The 12,811-nt window shown below is 41.1% G+C and overlaps 1 protein-coding gene and 4 non-coding genes across 5 annotated transcripts in view; all 5 read left to right on the top strand.

The window, feature by feature from the left end:
* The window catches only part of wnt5b (wingless-type MMTV integration site family, member 5b), an 84,161-nt gene that overhangs the window by 15,987 nt on the left and 55,363 nt on the right, over window positions 1–12,811 (top strand). The window lies entirely within an intron of this gene.
* On the top strand, window positions 6,242–6,353 carry trnal-caa. Its single transcript has 2 exons — window positions 6,242–6,279; window positions 6,308–6,353. It is a non-coding gene; the product is annotated as a tRNA-Leu (tRNA).
* trnal-caa lies at window positions 7,343–7,454 on the top strand. Its single transcript has 2 exons — window positions 7,343–7,380; window positions 7,409–7,454. It is a non-coding gene; the product is annotated as a tRNA-Leu (tRNA).
* trnak-cuu lies at window positions 7,949–8,021 on the top strand. Its single transcript has one exon. It is a non-coding gene; the product is annotated as a tRNA-Lys (tRNA).
* On the top strand, window positions 8,242–8,353 carry trnal-caa. Its single transcript has 2 exons — window positions 8,242–8,279; window positions 8,308–8,353. It is a non-coding gene; the product is annotated as a tRNA-Leu (tRNA).

Here is a 12,811-nt window from a genome sequence, read left to right as displayed (position 1 = left end):
AAGGAGCCCCAGGCAGAGCTCTGTAACCGCACCAGCACCCTGGAAGCCTCGAAATAAGGAGGGAAGGAGAAGAGGAGTGGATGAGATGTAGGAAGAGAAAGAGAGGGAATGAGAGGGTTAAAAGGAGACGAGATAGGAGAAGAGGCGATGAAAGGATGAGGGAAGAGGGAGGCGAAGAGAAGAAAAGTGAGGAGGATGAAGAGATAAGAGGAGGCAAGAGCAGGGGAGACATGCAACAGAGGAGGGGGTAAGAGAAGGGGGGGAGAAAAGCACAGGAGTAGGGGAGACAAAAGGAGATTAGAAAAAAAAGATAGATCAATAGATAGAGAGATACAGGGAAAGAAGAAGAAAGATACAGTGTGAAGAGAAAGTGTGAGGCAGAAAGAGAAAAAGAGAGAGCCGGGCAGACAGCCAGCTCTCCCGGGAGAGAGAGAGGTCAGAGCAACGGACACATCTCTGGAGAGAATGTGTGTGTGCGAGTGTGTGTGTGTGTGTGTGTGTTTCTGTGTGTGTTTGTGTGAAAGAGAGCGGCGAGGGATGGAGGGAGGAGGAGAGAAGAATGCAGAGGAGGAGAGAGCGGAGCAGTGGAGCGCAGAGTGAGAGAGGAGGACTTGTATAAGATACATACTGAATGCCTGAAATGCGACCTTGGAAATCTATATCTGTGTATTTGTGAGTGTGTGTGTGTGTGTGTTTGTATTCCTTCACGGCCCCAAGCCTATTGGTTCCTACTGAAGTTGTAGATCTTAAAAAAACAGAATATATATTATCAAACAGGTCACAAATACATCTTTTTTTTTTTTTAAAGGTTAGTTTCCTACAACAGATGGGCACTGTAGTTTTTAGCAAATGTTACTCAAACAGAAGTAAATGATGCCTTTGTTGTGGATTATTTTCAAAATTCATCCACGTGTCTTTGGTGCTAGAGGCTTAGTAACATAGATATATTCACAGGGCTAGTTGGTGGACTACTGTGGCTGTGGCAAGCTAACAGCTAAAGATATTCATGCTAGAAAGCTGTGAACGTGCTAGCACCCTCCAAACTTCTTTCTACTGGGCTGATTACTCATACCTAGTGTTTTGTTCTAAGGGTCGCACGTCATTTCATTCAGTTAAGATTTGGAGGGTAAAACAGCTCTACAAGCTAGCTAGCTGACATGTAAGCTAGTTAGTTGGGTCACTTGTAGGACAACAAGGTTCAAAAGACATATCTCTACTATTGGCTCTTATCTCATACCTGTTTCTAAGTTATACTCTGTCAAATTAAAGTCGGTGAGGCAACACAAATAATTATCTAGGCCCAGCACTCTTACCGCTAGTTGCTATTGGTCAACGGCGTAAATTTGAGTGTTAAAGTTTACCAAAGTTGAACCTGATGCTAAAAATGTGTGCAGATTTATTGAGCCCCTGCAAGCGCGTCCATCGATCGTGGTGTTTTTCTGTTAAAATGAAGGAATTTTCAATGCTGATCTGACTGGGCCATAATTCTTTAATTGCTTGTTGCTTTACTCAATAAACCACAGTATCTGTGTTCATATTTGTGAAGGAACATATCATCCAGTGCGACAGTGTGGCTCATTGACGTGGTTTTAATAGTTTTTGGACAACAGTGGAGGTTTATGGCACAGAGGAATAAGCTGCTGTATACCAGACTTTCGTTACACAGACAGTACTTATCAGTACATTAATTCATTGTTGGTTTTCTGTTTGTTTTTTCATGGAGTTTGTTGACAATAAGAAACATTGAGTATTTCCAGCCTTATCCTTAAAGAAGGACAGTTCCAACATTCCTGTTGGAACCCAAAAGTATCTGTTTAACTGTTTGTATTTTTGGTAACACTGAGGGCATTGTGGGTTATACTAGTGTGTGTGTGTGTGTGTGTGTGTGCACAAGGGCAGTGCAGGTCATGGAGCGCTGTGTGTATGTGTGTGTCAATAACAGTATCTAGAGGCCACAGGATTACGTGACCTTGCATGCCACATGTGCTGTCTTCCACTCTCTCTCTCTCTCTCTCACACACACACACACACACACACTCACAAACACACACACACACATAAACACATGCACACACTCACTCAACACAAAGCCCCATGAAATCCTCTGACTCCTAAGGGTCTTTATGAGGCTCTCGCATTGGTCATGGAAAGCTTGGAGAAAAGGAGGAGGAAGAGGTGATGTTGGAGGAGATGTTGATCTGGGTAGAAAAAGAGAAGAAGAGGGGGATGAAGGAAGAGGAGAGACAGGAAAGAAAGACAGGGAAGTGAACTGTTAAGAGGCAAATGTGGAGAATCATACAAAATTGCCAAACATGACGTTGAAGAATGGTATTTGGCAAAGGGAGGAACTGCTGCGTGAAGTAGATTCCCTGGCACGTTTTTTCTAATCTAGGAAATGTGACATCATTATACTACACAGAAATCATGAGGAGGAAGTCAGGGTGGTTCTTTGGCAGACAAAGAACAGGACTTTGACACCAGAGGGTTTACATACTGGTTGAGGCCTCTGAAATATTTAAAAGTTATGGAGAGATGGTGGTTTTAGTTAAATATTGACAACATCAGCATGTCCTGTCTTGCACTTCAAGTCAACTGATGGTCTTTCTGTGACCTTAACCAAGAGCCTTGAGTGGCCTAAACATAACCATAAAAATGAATTTTGTGGGAAAACCAATTAAATTTCACAGATACATTCAATCTAAACATTTCTTCATTGGGCGATAGATGAACAGAACAGACAAAAAAGGGTGAGGAACAATAAAGACGACAGGAGGACGGAGACGAGGAGGTGGTGAATGTAAAGAATTGGTTCGGTAAAGCTTGGGGCCCTGAGGGCTCGGACATTATTTCAGCTGCTGCTGCTTTGTGTGTGTGTGTGTGTGTGTGTGTGTGTGTGTGGTACAGGGACAGGTGGGCATCTCCATGTTATCCTTGCCTACATCTCTGTTTCCCTTAATCATTCATCCTCCATATCTATCAATCTTAAGTGTGTTTTGATTGTCTAAGTTTGCAATGATGGGTGTGTGTGACTGTGTATGTGACTGTGTGTGTGTGTGTGTGTGTGTGTGAAAGAGAGAGAGAGACACACAGAGAGACAGAGAGAGAGAGAGAGAGAGAGTCAAATTGTATTTGCATGGGTGTTTGTGTGTCATTTCCATTTTTATCAGTGCAGCCCATACACTCATACTGTATTTGTGTGTTAGGGTTCGTGTGATCTTTATACTTGTCTGTATTTGCGTGTTTGTGCTTGTGTTTGCACTTGTGTATGTGTGGGCTCACATTGCTATCCCCTACGCTGTGTTTGTGTGTGCGCGTGTGTGTGTCTCTGCCACGAGCCCCAGTGAGATCCAGCGAGCATGACGGAGAATGACAGGTTGATTTATGGCGAGGCTATAAGTAGAATGACTACTGCTAGAGAGAAAGAGAGAGAGTGTGTGTGTGTGTGTGTGAGGGGAAAAAACACCACAGAGAGGGGAAGAAAAGAGAGGTAGGAAAGGAAAGATGGTGGGGAGAAAGAGGGAGAGATGGGGTGACAAAAGAAGAAGAGATGGAGAGAAATAGGGAGGCTGAGGCTCTCCTCTAGAGGAGAGGAGTGAAAAGAGGAGCGATGGGAAGAAGCAAGATAGAAAGAGAGTAGAAAGGAGAAAGGGGGGTCAGAGAGGGACTGATTGGGATTGTGGGAGTGGGATTAAGTTGCCTATTTGCATACTGCTAAAAATGAAAGAGAGAAACTGCTACTACTTGAACAAAAAAAAATGGATGGAAGAAAAAAGAAAGACAGAAGGAGAGAAAGTTTAGTTCTTGTTTGTGAGGGAGCCTCTGAGTTGGTTTAGTGACAAACTCGGCTCACGTCGTGCAGCATTCTGCGAGTCTCAATAGGAAAATAACATTATCTCCACAATTACATTTACATTTTTAGACATTTAGCTGATGTTGTTATGCAGAGCGACATACACAGAGTGCAAATGAGCTTCAATTCCCAGATCAGTAACAACGCAAAGCAAGTAATATCCAGGAGAACGTTCGAGAGCCCCAACGATTGCTGCAACCGACACAGAAGAGAGAGGTGCTGTCAAGTGAAAGGTGTTATTTTGTTATATTCAGTCTTATTCTTTTTTTTTATTAATCATCTTGTCATAGCAGCTGTCGTTTCACTGTCAGATGTGAAATCATATATGCTGAATTGAATGTAACATTAGCATATTTTAGCAGGTTATGCAATCACAGTTAACATTTTATCTGACGTTTTGTTGAAGCTATTAAAAAGAGTGACTTAACTAACCGACACATGCTATGGTTTACTCTTTAAATACCATATAATTTCTTGTTTTTTATAGGATATCGATGTAGACTTTTGGCCTCCATGAAGGTAAATCCTCCTCTAAATCTCAAAGATACTGTACAACATGACTGGAGAGTGAAGGTTTTCCAGATTTCAGATTTTACACATTTCAAGATCAGTTTACTCGTCACGGGGAGGACTGCACATCCTGTGTGTCTAATGTCCTCTGTGGTCTGGCGGGAGCCTTTATAAAGACTGCCAAAATGACCCAGATGATGTCATCAGAGTTGCCTCAGCTTGAAGACTACAAATCTATCAAAGGATAGCACACAGTACAAACTGGGAGTTTGAAAAATATGAGCAGGTGTGGAGTGTTTAACAAAGAGATGCAGTCAAGTTGCCTTATAGGAAGTGTAGGAGTTTTTGGACTCTTTCCTGTCTCTTACATGTCCCCCAACTTTATGGAAGTGCAAAACTAAATTGCTGGAGTAATCCCAAATTAAGGAAGTACACCAAATTAAGAGGAGAAACCCTATAACCTTGCTAGTCTGCACTGTCATGTTGAATCTCTTGAGTAATCCAGAGAAACCATTAGAAAGACCATTTTAATGAACTGAATTTAGACTAATGATGTACGATATGATGTATGATACCAATGATGTGTATGAAATAACAGTGGAGGACCCTGGTCTTGTGTGAACAGCAATGACCAAAGATTGACCCACAACAGTAGAGCTGGACGACTACTGTAAACACAGTTAAAAACAAAAGAAAATCATAATCCGTTACAGAAGAACAGTTTGACCAGACAGTGAACCAATGATAAAGCAATTGACTTAAAGTCGATTTCTTAATTTACAGCCGTACTTCATTATGAAATGTCTGGGATAAGAAAATGGAAGAGAGGCGTATTCAATCACAGCGGGGCTTTTCATTTGAAACAGCGGACGGCATTCAGCATATTTTTTTCTAATTGGTTAATTCAATCTGAACTGTGTGTCTCAAAGTGAAGTGGAGATAACAGTTGTCATGAGATTTGTCGAGTTTAAAGGGAACCGAGAACAGTCTGTAACTCTCTCGCTGCACACACAGACACACACACACACACACCTGCCAGAACAATTGCTCCCATGACAACCTGGCAACCAAGAGGGCTTTGAAGCACACAGGTCAGTAAGTTGCGTGTGTGTGTGTGTGTATGTGTGTGATTTTTTTTTTAATAAACATTATTTCAACCTACAGTTTCTATTTTATTTCTTTTTAGTGCTACTTCTTTCTCCTTTTTCTCCTTTTTTGCATAGGAAACAGCACTTATCCTGGTCTCTGCCCACGGGTTGAAAGTGAGAGAATGTCGAAGAAATCAGGAAGAGCAATAACGAGTGATTTCAGGAGAGACGGAGAGAGAGAGAGAGAAATATGAGAGAGAGCAAGGTAGATAGAGATAGGGAGGAAAAGAGAGAGAGAGAGAGAGAGAGAGAGAGCACCGTCTTTGATCTCTCTCCTTGTGGGAGCTGATCTCGGCATGCAGCCAGAAAACCCTACGGCGCGCGCACACACACACACACACACACACACACACAAACAGCAAACAGACGCACACACATATTTAGGTCTAGCTGGCCTGCTCCAGGGCTTTGTTGATTATTTCTGCTGGGAGGATCAAAGACGTCGAGGCCCCCCTTCTTCCCTCCTCCATCCTTCATCTATCCATCCTTCACCTACCTGTCTGTTCTCCAGTCCATCTGTCCAGATAGATAGATAGATAGATAGATAGATAGATAGATAGATAGATAGATAGATAGATAGATAGATAGATAGATTTACAAGCCAATTTTAAAAATCTACTTCACTGTCCTAACAGTAACAAATTCCATCTGGAAATGACACAATTTAATGTATTTGGGGTTTCTTAGCTTTTGAAAACTCCAGACTGACTTTATTGGGTGCAGTTTGTCAGTTGTCAGGATGGCCGAGGGGTCTAAGGCGCCAGACTCAAGGCTTGACTCCTTCCTGAGCAAAAGGGACTTCTGGTCTCCACATGGAGGCGTGGGTTCAAATCCCACTCCTGACAAAACGTTTACTTGCTGGTTTTTCATCCCTGTCGTTGGATATCTCTAACTCTGTTTCAGTGCAAAGCAGTTTCTTCTTGGTTATGTACATGTAGGAGTCTACCGATTGCAAAAATCATTCACAGATTAATAAATTATACAACTAACTAAAGTAGCTGTACAACAATACATCAGCTGCACAGTTTAGCTTTATTGAGCTGATTTAAAGCAGACTAAAATGAGTTCTTTCTTACTAGTTTTGAGACAACATGAAGCAACTAAGTTGGTACACAGTGCTGATACCTGTCTTTTCAGGAGCATCTGATCTGTCAGCACTGCTGCTACATAACTTAATGTGTCAAGGAAAAAATCTTAATATTTAGTAAACAGAAATCAAACTGGTCAAAAGACACTGGAGTCAAAGTCACATAAGTGCTCTTAAGAGCCTATTCTCATAGGACTAAAACTTACCAAAATAGCATTTTTTTAAAGGATTTCATGATTTTTTAGTATTTGTGGCTTCTGTTACAGAAAGAAGCCCCTTGTGTTTTCAGAGAAGGAGCTTTGGGAGAGGATTAGTGGTTAGAAAAGTTCAACAGACAACTCGGAGACGCTCGCGTACTCGTATGTACAACTTGTATGACATTTACTTTTTTTTGTCTTTTTACCAACTCGCTTCACACGCAGCTCCGCACATGGCATTGTTGAGATTTAGAAGTTGTGTGGGTCGGCTCTTCTGCAAGCCTCTTTGACCTACAGTTACCCATAACACCCTTCTCTGCACAGGTTTGCAAAGACATTTACATTTATCTACAGGGAAGCATAATTCCAGCTTCACTGAAAGAAAGAGTCACATTAGGGCTGACAGAGAAATAACTGCAATGTGATGCCACATTCAAAGTAAAGAATGAGAGTAAATAATTGTTCTTATACATTAGCCTTAAAACTTGTAAGTTGTTCACATGTGGCTTGTAACATCTAGACTGACTTTGGTGTGCTTCAGTTTTCAGTTGTCAGGATGGCCGAGCGGTCTAAGGCGCCAGACTCAAGGCTTGACTCCTTCCTGAGCAAAAGGGACTTCTGGTCTCCACATGGAGGCGTGGGTTCAAATCCCACTCCTGACAAAATGTTTACTCGCAAGTTTCAGCTTGAATATTCGTATTGGCCTACAGACTTCAGAAAACATGAAAGCAGCTCAGATTGCCAGAGGTCATATAACCACTACAGTGGATTTAATTAACTCTGCCGCTCTATAATAGAGAGATTTACTTAACTGATATTTAATATTTTTGTTCTTTGATTCATCTGCCTATAATTTCAGATCTGTGTGTAGTTTCTAAGATACTTGTGTCTTTATAATTATGAATAAAGCCTCTTGATAAAAGAATGTGGTTTTAACTAGAAATTTGTCATGTTATAATGAGCAACCAACATATAATTTCAAGTCGGTAATGTTTGCTTTGTCGCAGTGACAAATCTTGCTGTTGCTGTTGATTTAACGTTTTGAATTCACTTGAACAATTAGTAAAAAGTTATGAAGGGAAAAAATGAAAAATAAACAAAATAGCTAAGCAGGTCTATGTCATGGTCACTGTACTTGACATAATTCAAATTTATGGCCCGGCTAGCTCAGTCGGTAGAGCATGAGACTCTTAATCTCAGGGTCGTGGGTTCGAGCCCCACGTTGGGCGCTGCAGCTTTATGTTTATCTACAGAGAAGCATAATTCCAGCTTCAATGAAAGAAAGAGTCACATTAGGGCTGACAGGGAAATAACTGCAATGTGATGCCACATTCAAAGTTGAGAATGAAAGTTAATAATTGTTGTTATACATTAGCCTGAAAACTTGTAAGTTGTTCACATGTGGCTTGTAACATCCAGACTGACCTTGGTGTGCTTCAGTTGTCAGTTGTCAGGATGGCCGAGCGGTCTAAGGCGCCAGACTCAAGGCTTGAATCCTTCCTGAGCAAAAGGGACTTCTGGTCTCCACATGGAGGCGTGGGTTCAAATCCCACTCCTGACAAAATGTTTACCCGCAAGTTTCAGCTTGAATATTCGTATTGGCCTACAGACTTCAGAAATCATGAAAGTAGATGAGCTTGTCGTCAGTTATATAAGCACTACATTGGATTTAATCAACTCTGCTCCTCTATAATAGAGAAATTCACTTAACTAACGTGATAATATTTTTCTCTTTATAAAAGCATGTGGTTTTAACCAGAAATCTGTCACGTTATAATAAGCAACCAACATATAATTTCAAGTCGGTAACATTTGCTTTGTCACAGTGACAAATCTCGCAGTTGCTGTTGATTTAACATTTTAAATTCACTTGAACAATTAGTAAAAAGTTACGAAGAAAAAAAATCAAAAACAAACAAAATAGCTAAACAGGTCTGTGTCATGTTCACTATACTTGACATAGTTGAAATATATGGCCCGGCTAGCTCAGACACTCTTAATCTCAAGGTCGTGGGATCGAGCCCCACGTTAGGAGCTGGATTTTTAGATGTTATAGTGGAGGAGAAATGTTAGAGTGTGAATCCCTGTCATACTATCATGGTATTAAAGTTAGATCCACCAGATAGCTACCAGGGGTAATTATGGACTAACTTCACTACAGAGAAAGAGGGAGATGCAGCTGTGAAAGTTGACAATTAAACAGTTATGCATTGCCTGCAAAGCCAAGTGTACTTCTGACAAAGTTTGTTTGAAAGGAGAGGTTGATGTCTAACCAGCCAGGGTGATACTTTGAATTGTCACATGAACAGATAATGAGACGGGCAAAGGTTGAGTGCAGGGGCAAAGGGAAGAAATGGTATGCAGTAAAAGTATATCAGGTTCAGTGTCTCCTATTGTGAATAGTCTACATTATCAATAAGCTTTCCGCTTAAGTTGTTTTTAAATGTTTTAGCTGTCTAATTGTGGAGCAATTAATGGATTATGTGATGGGGTCGTTTTAGTTTGGGGTAGGATTTACCAGGGCTTCTGTGTGTTGTCAGTGTAATCCTGTTTATCCAGGGTGTGTGTGTGTGTGTGTGAGCATAGTGGGGAGTTTGTAGTTGGACGGGGCACAGAGTTACGTCAACAGCTGCCATCAGCAAGGTCAGAGCTTTGTGTGTGTGTGTGTCTGTGTGTGTGTGTCTGTGTGTGTGTGTGTGTGTGTGTATAGGAGAGACAGTCTGGAGACACAGTAACATCTTCAGCTGTTGCCTGAGTTGTAAAAGACTCATTATCACTCACTCACTACTGTCTCTCTATCCTTCTTTCTTTGTCCTTCATTTTCTTTCTGGAAACTGTGTCGAAATTCTTTCTCCGTTAACGAAGAAATTTTAGATCTTTAGTCATGCCTTGTCTTTTTGTTTTTTTTCTTTCATTCTTGTAATTATCCAAGTTCCTGAAACTAATAATTCCTGATTTTCCTTTTTTCCCCACTGTGTCTGCAGTAATCACAGTGCCACACTGAATCAGCTGCTTATGAATTCTCTCTCTGTCTCTCTCTTTGAGCCGTGGAGCCTGAAGGTCTAACCTCGAGTTGAACTTACATACATTTGTGTGTGTCAGTGTGTGTGTGTGTGTGTGTGTGTGTGTGTGTGTGTGAGAGAGAGAGAGAGAGAGAGAGAGAGAGAGAGAGAGAGAGAGAGAGTGTGCGTGTGTGTCAGTGCTGTGAACCCTCACCTCTGACCCTCATTGCATACCTGTCTGAACTTATAGCTCAACCTCTCAACACTCAAACTCTATCTATCTATCTATCTATCTATCTACTATCTATCTATCTATCTATCTATCTATCTATCTATCTATCTACTGTCTATCTATCTATCTATCTATCTATCTATCTACTGTCTATCTATCTATCTATCTATCTATCTATCTATCTATCTATCTATCTATCTATCTATCTACTGTCTATCTATCTATCTATCTATCTATCTATCTATCTACTGTCTATCTATCTATCTATCTATCTATCTATCTATCTATCTATCTATCTATCTATCTATCTAGCTTGTTGTCTCTATTCTTTCTCTCTCTCTCTCTCTGAGGCCCCAGTGCCTAAGGCCGGATGTAAGGGTCATTAAAGGAGCTGTGTGTGTGTGTGTGTGTGTGTGTGTGTGTGTGTGTTTGTGTTTGTGCACTTACTAAAATCGAGGGCATTGGCCCTTCCTACACTGACTAAAAAGGAAATACCAAATTACTGAGGGCATCTCTGTCTCTCTGTCTCGCTCTCTCTCTGTCTCTCTCTCTCTCTCTCTCTCTCTCACTTATCTCATCCATGTTTCATATGATCTTTTTGTCAGTTTTGTCAAAAAGATCATCAATTTAAACATAAATTAATAATATATGTGATATACATAACTATAACCATACATTGCCACTGTTTGTATGGACACATGCTATATCAATCATATGGTTACTGATTGGATGCAAACATACAATATATATGAATAACATGTATTATACATGATAACTGTCTTAATCACTGATCATTTCAAATATTTTCATACACAGTGACATACAGATGGGTGACACATGGAAATAGGCAAAGGCAGCTCCTTATTTTCCAAGTTTCTGAATTTTATTAAAGAGATAAACATAATTCTTCCAAATGATATTCTCTCTGTGGGAGTTTCGATGATGGTGATGTAGAGCACAGAAGAGCTAAAAAACAGGTGTTCCACTGTGTTGAGATCAGCTGATAGTGAGGGTATTTTCTTCAATTTGTCAACTGTTGCATATCACCCTCATATATGAAGGTATACATTAACATGCCCAGTGTGTAAGTGAAGGCTGTTTCATCCACCTGGCTGGATCGCCTTTATGTTAAGCATCACACACACACACACAAAAAAAATCTGATAATGCATGATGCTGTATATTTGATGTTTTGTCCTCATTTGGATTCTATTTCCAGTGTCACAATTGTGAAGGGTCACCTTGGTGGCTTGTCAGATTTTTAAATGCATACATTTGTATGCTGTTCCTTGAAAATGTTAATGCTTTTGTTCCCACTTGAGCCGTGGTGAAAGACTTACAGATATCTTACTGGGTTCTGAGCTGGCAGATTCCCAGAATGTCTTACATGGAAAATTGACTCTGGCTGCTGTTCTCTAATAATGACTGCACAGAAAACTTTGCTTTGGGAAAGGAGCCAAAACTCATGTGACTGTGCAGCTTTTAGCACCATCTTCTTTTTATAATGATTTTGATTAAAAACAGTATCAATAACATGTAGTATTGTAGAAACTGTATACATGTGAATGCCATATCAAAGCTGCCAAGATATAAAATGCATCATAAACAAATTATTCAGGTCTTATTTACAGTATTTGCCTCTTTTAGGACAATCTAGTAGCACTAAATGACAAAGATGAACAGCAGAGATGCACATTGGATATAAAGAAAAATTGTTTTAAAAAAGAGAAGGACTGAAGGGAAGGCAGGCTGATAGAAAGAAGCGAGACAGAGACAGCAAGCAACTAGAGAAGAAAAAAAGATATGTGTTTGTGTGCGTGTGTGTGTGCGTGTGTGTGTGTGTGTGTGTGTGTGTTGGAGGTGTGCCAGGGAGCCTGCCAGCCAGCCAGGCTGAGCTGGAGGGCCCCTGCTGGGGGTGGAGGGTTCAGGCGAGCCCCCTGCCTCCACCGGCCTACTGGAGCATGCTGGGAAAGAGAGGGGGAGATGGAGGGGGGGAGGAAGGGAGAAAGACCCCGAGAGAGAACAGGAAGAGAAGGAGGGATAGAAGGAAAGAGGTGGAGACAGACAGACAGCCATGAGCACGAGAAGAGGAGGAGGTGATGTTGATGCAGAGAGAGAGGTAGAGGAGGTAAACCCAGAGCTGGAATGTGAGAGGAATGTCGGGAATGGAGGAGTTTTCCTCTGGCTGGAAAGAGAAAAGAAGAGAAAGAGAGAGGAGGAGGAGGAGGAGGAGGAGGAGGAGTGGGGATCCTTGAGTCCTAAGGCGCAGCAAAACACTCCTCTAATTTATTCCCTCCCTCCTTTCTTCCTTCACTTTCACTCCTCCTCTGTAGACGCTCCACAGATCCAGATGTGTTAAGCGACTTTTTCACCAGCACTCAGATCTGTTACAGATATTACTGTAATAACACTGATCATTCTCTTCTTCTTCTCTTGCGTCATTTACCCACACAAACATAAATACTCATGAGAACATGTGGCTCATCTCTCATTTCTACATGATTTTCAATTTACCATTGTCTTTCCTTGTACTTTTTTTACATTTACATGCATTGCATTTAAAGAATGTAGCCGGAGTGACTCTAAATCTACCAGCCTTCATGGATTTCTCTCTTTTAAATTACTTTGTAAAACTGGTACCTCAAAGATGTTAAGCTGTAGTGTGAACAGGGTCAAGCTTTTTGAGTGAATACCTGCCTGCAGAGACAGACTGTCTGCCTTCCTGTGTGCGTTTGTGCGTGTGTGTGTGTGTGTGTGTGTGTGTGTGTGTGTGTGTGTGTGTGTG

Source organism: Thunnus maccoyii, chromosome 23, assembly GCF_910596095.1.
Source record: "Thunnus maccoyii chromosome 23, fThuMac1.1, whole genome shotgun sequence".
Taxonomy (NCBI): Eukaryota; Metazoa; Chordata; class Actinopteri; order Scombriformes; family Scombridae; genus Thunnus; species Thunnus maccoyii.
The sequence above is the reverse complement of the archived record's forward strand: the minus strand, read 5'-3'. Positions and strand labels throughout refer to the sequence as shown.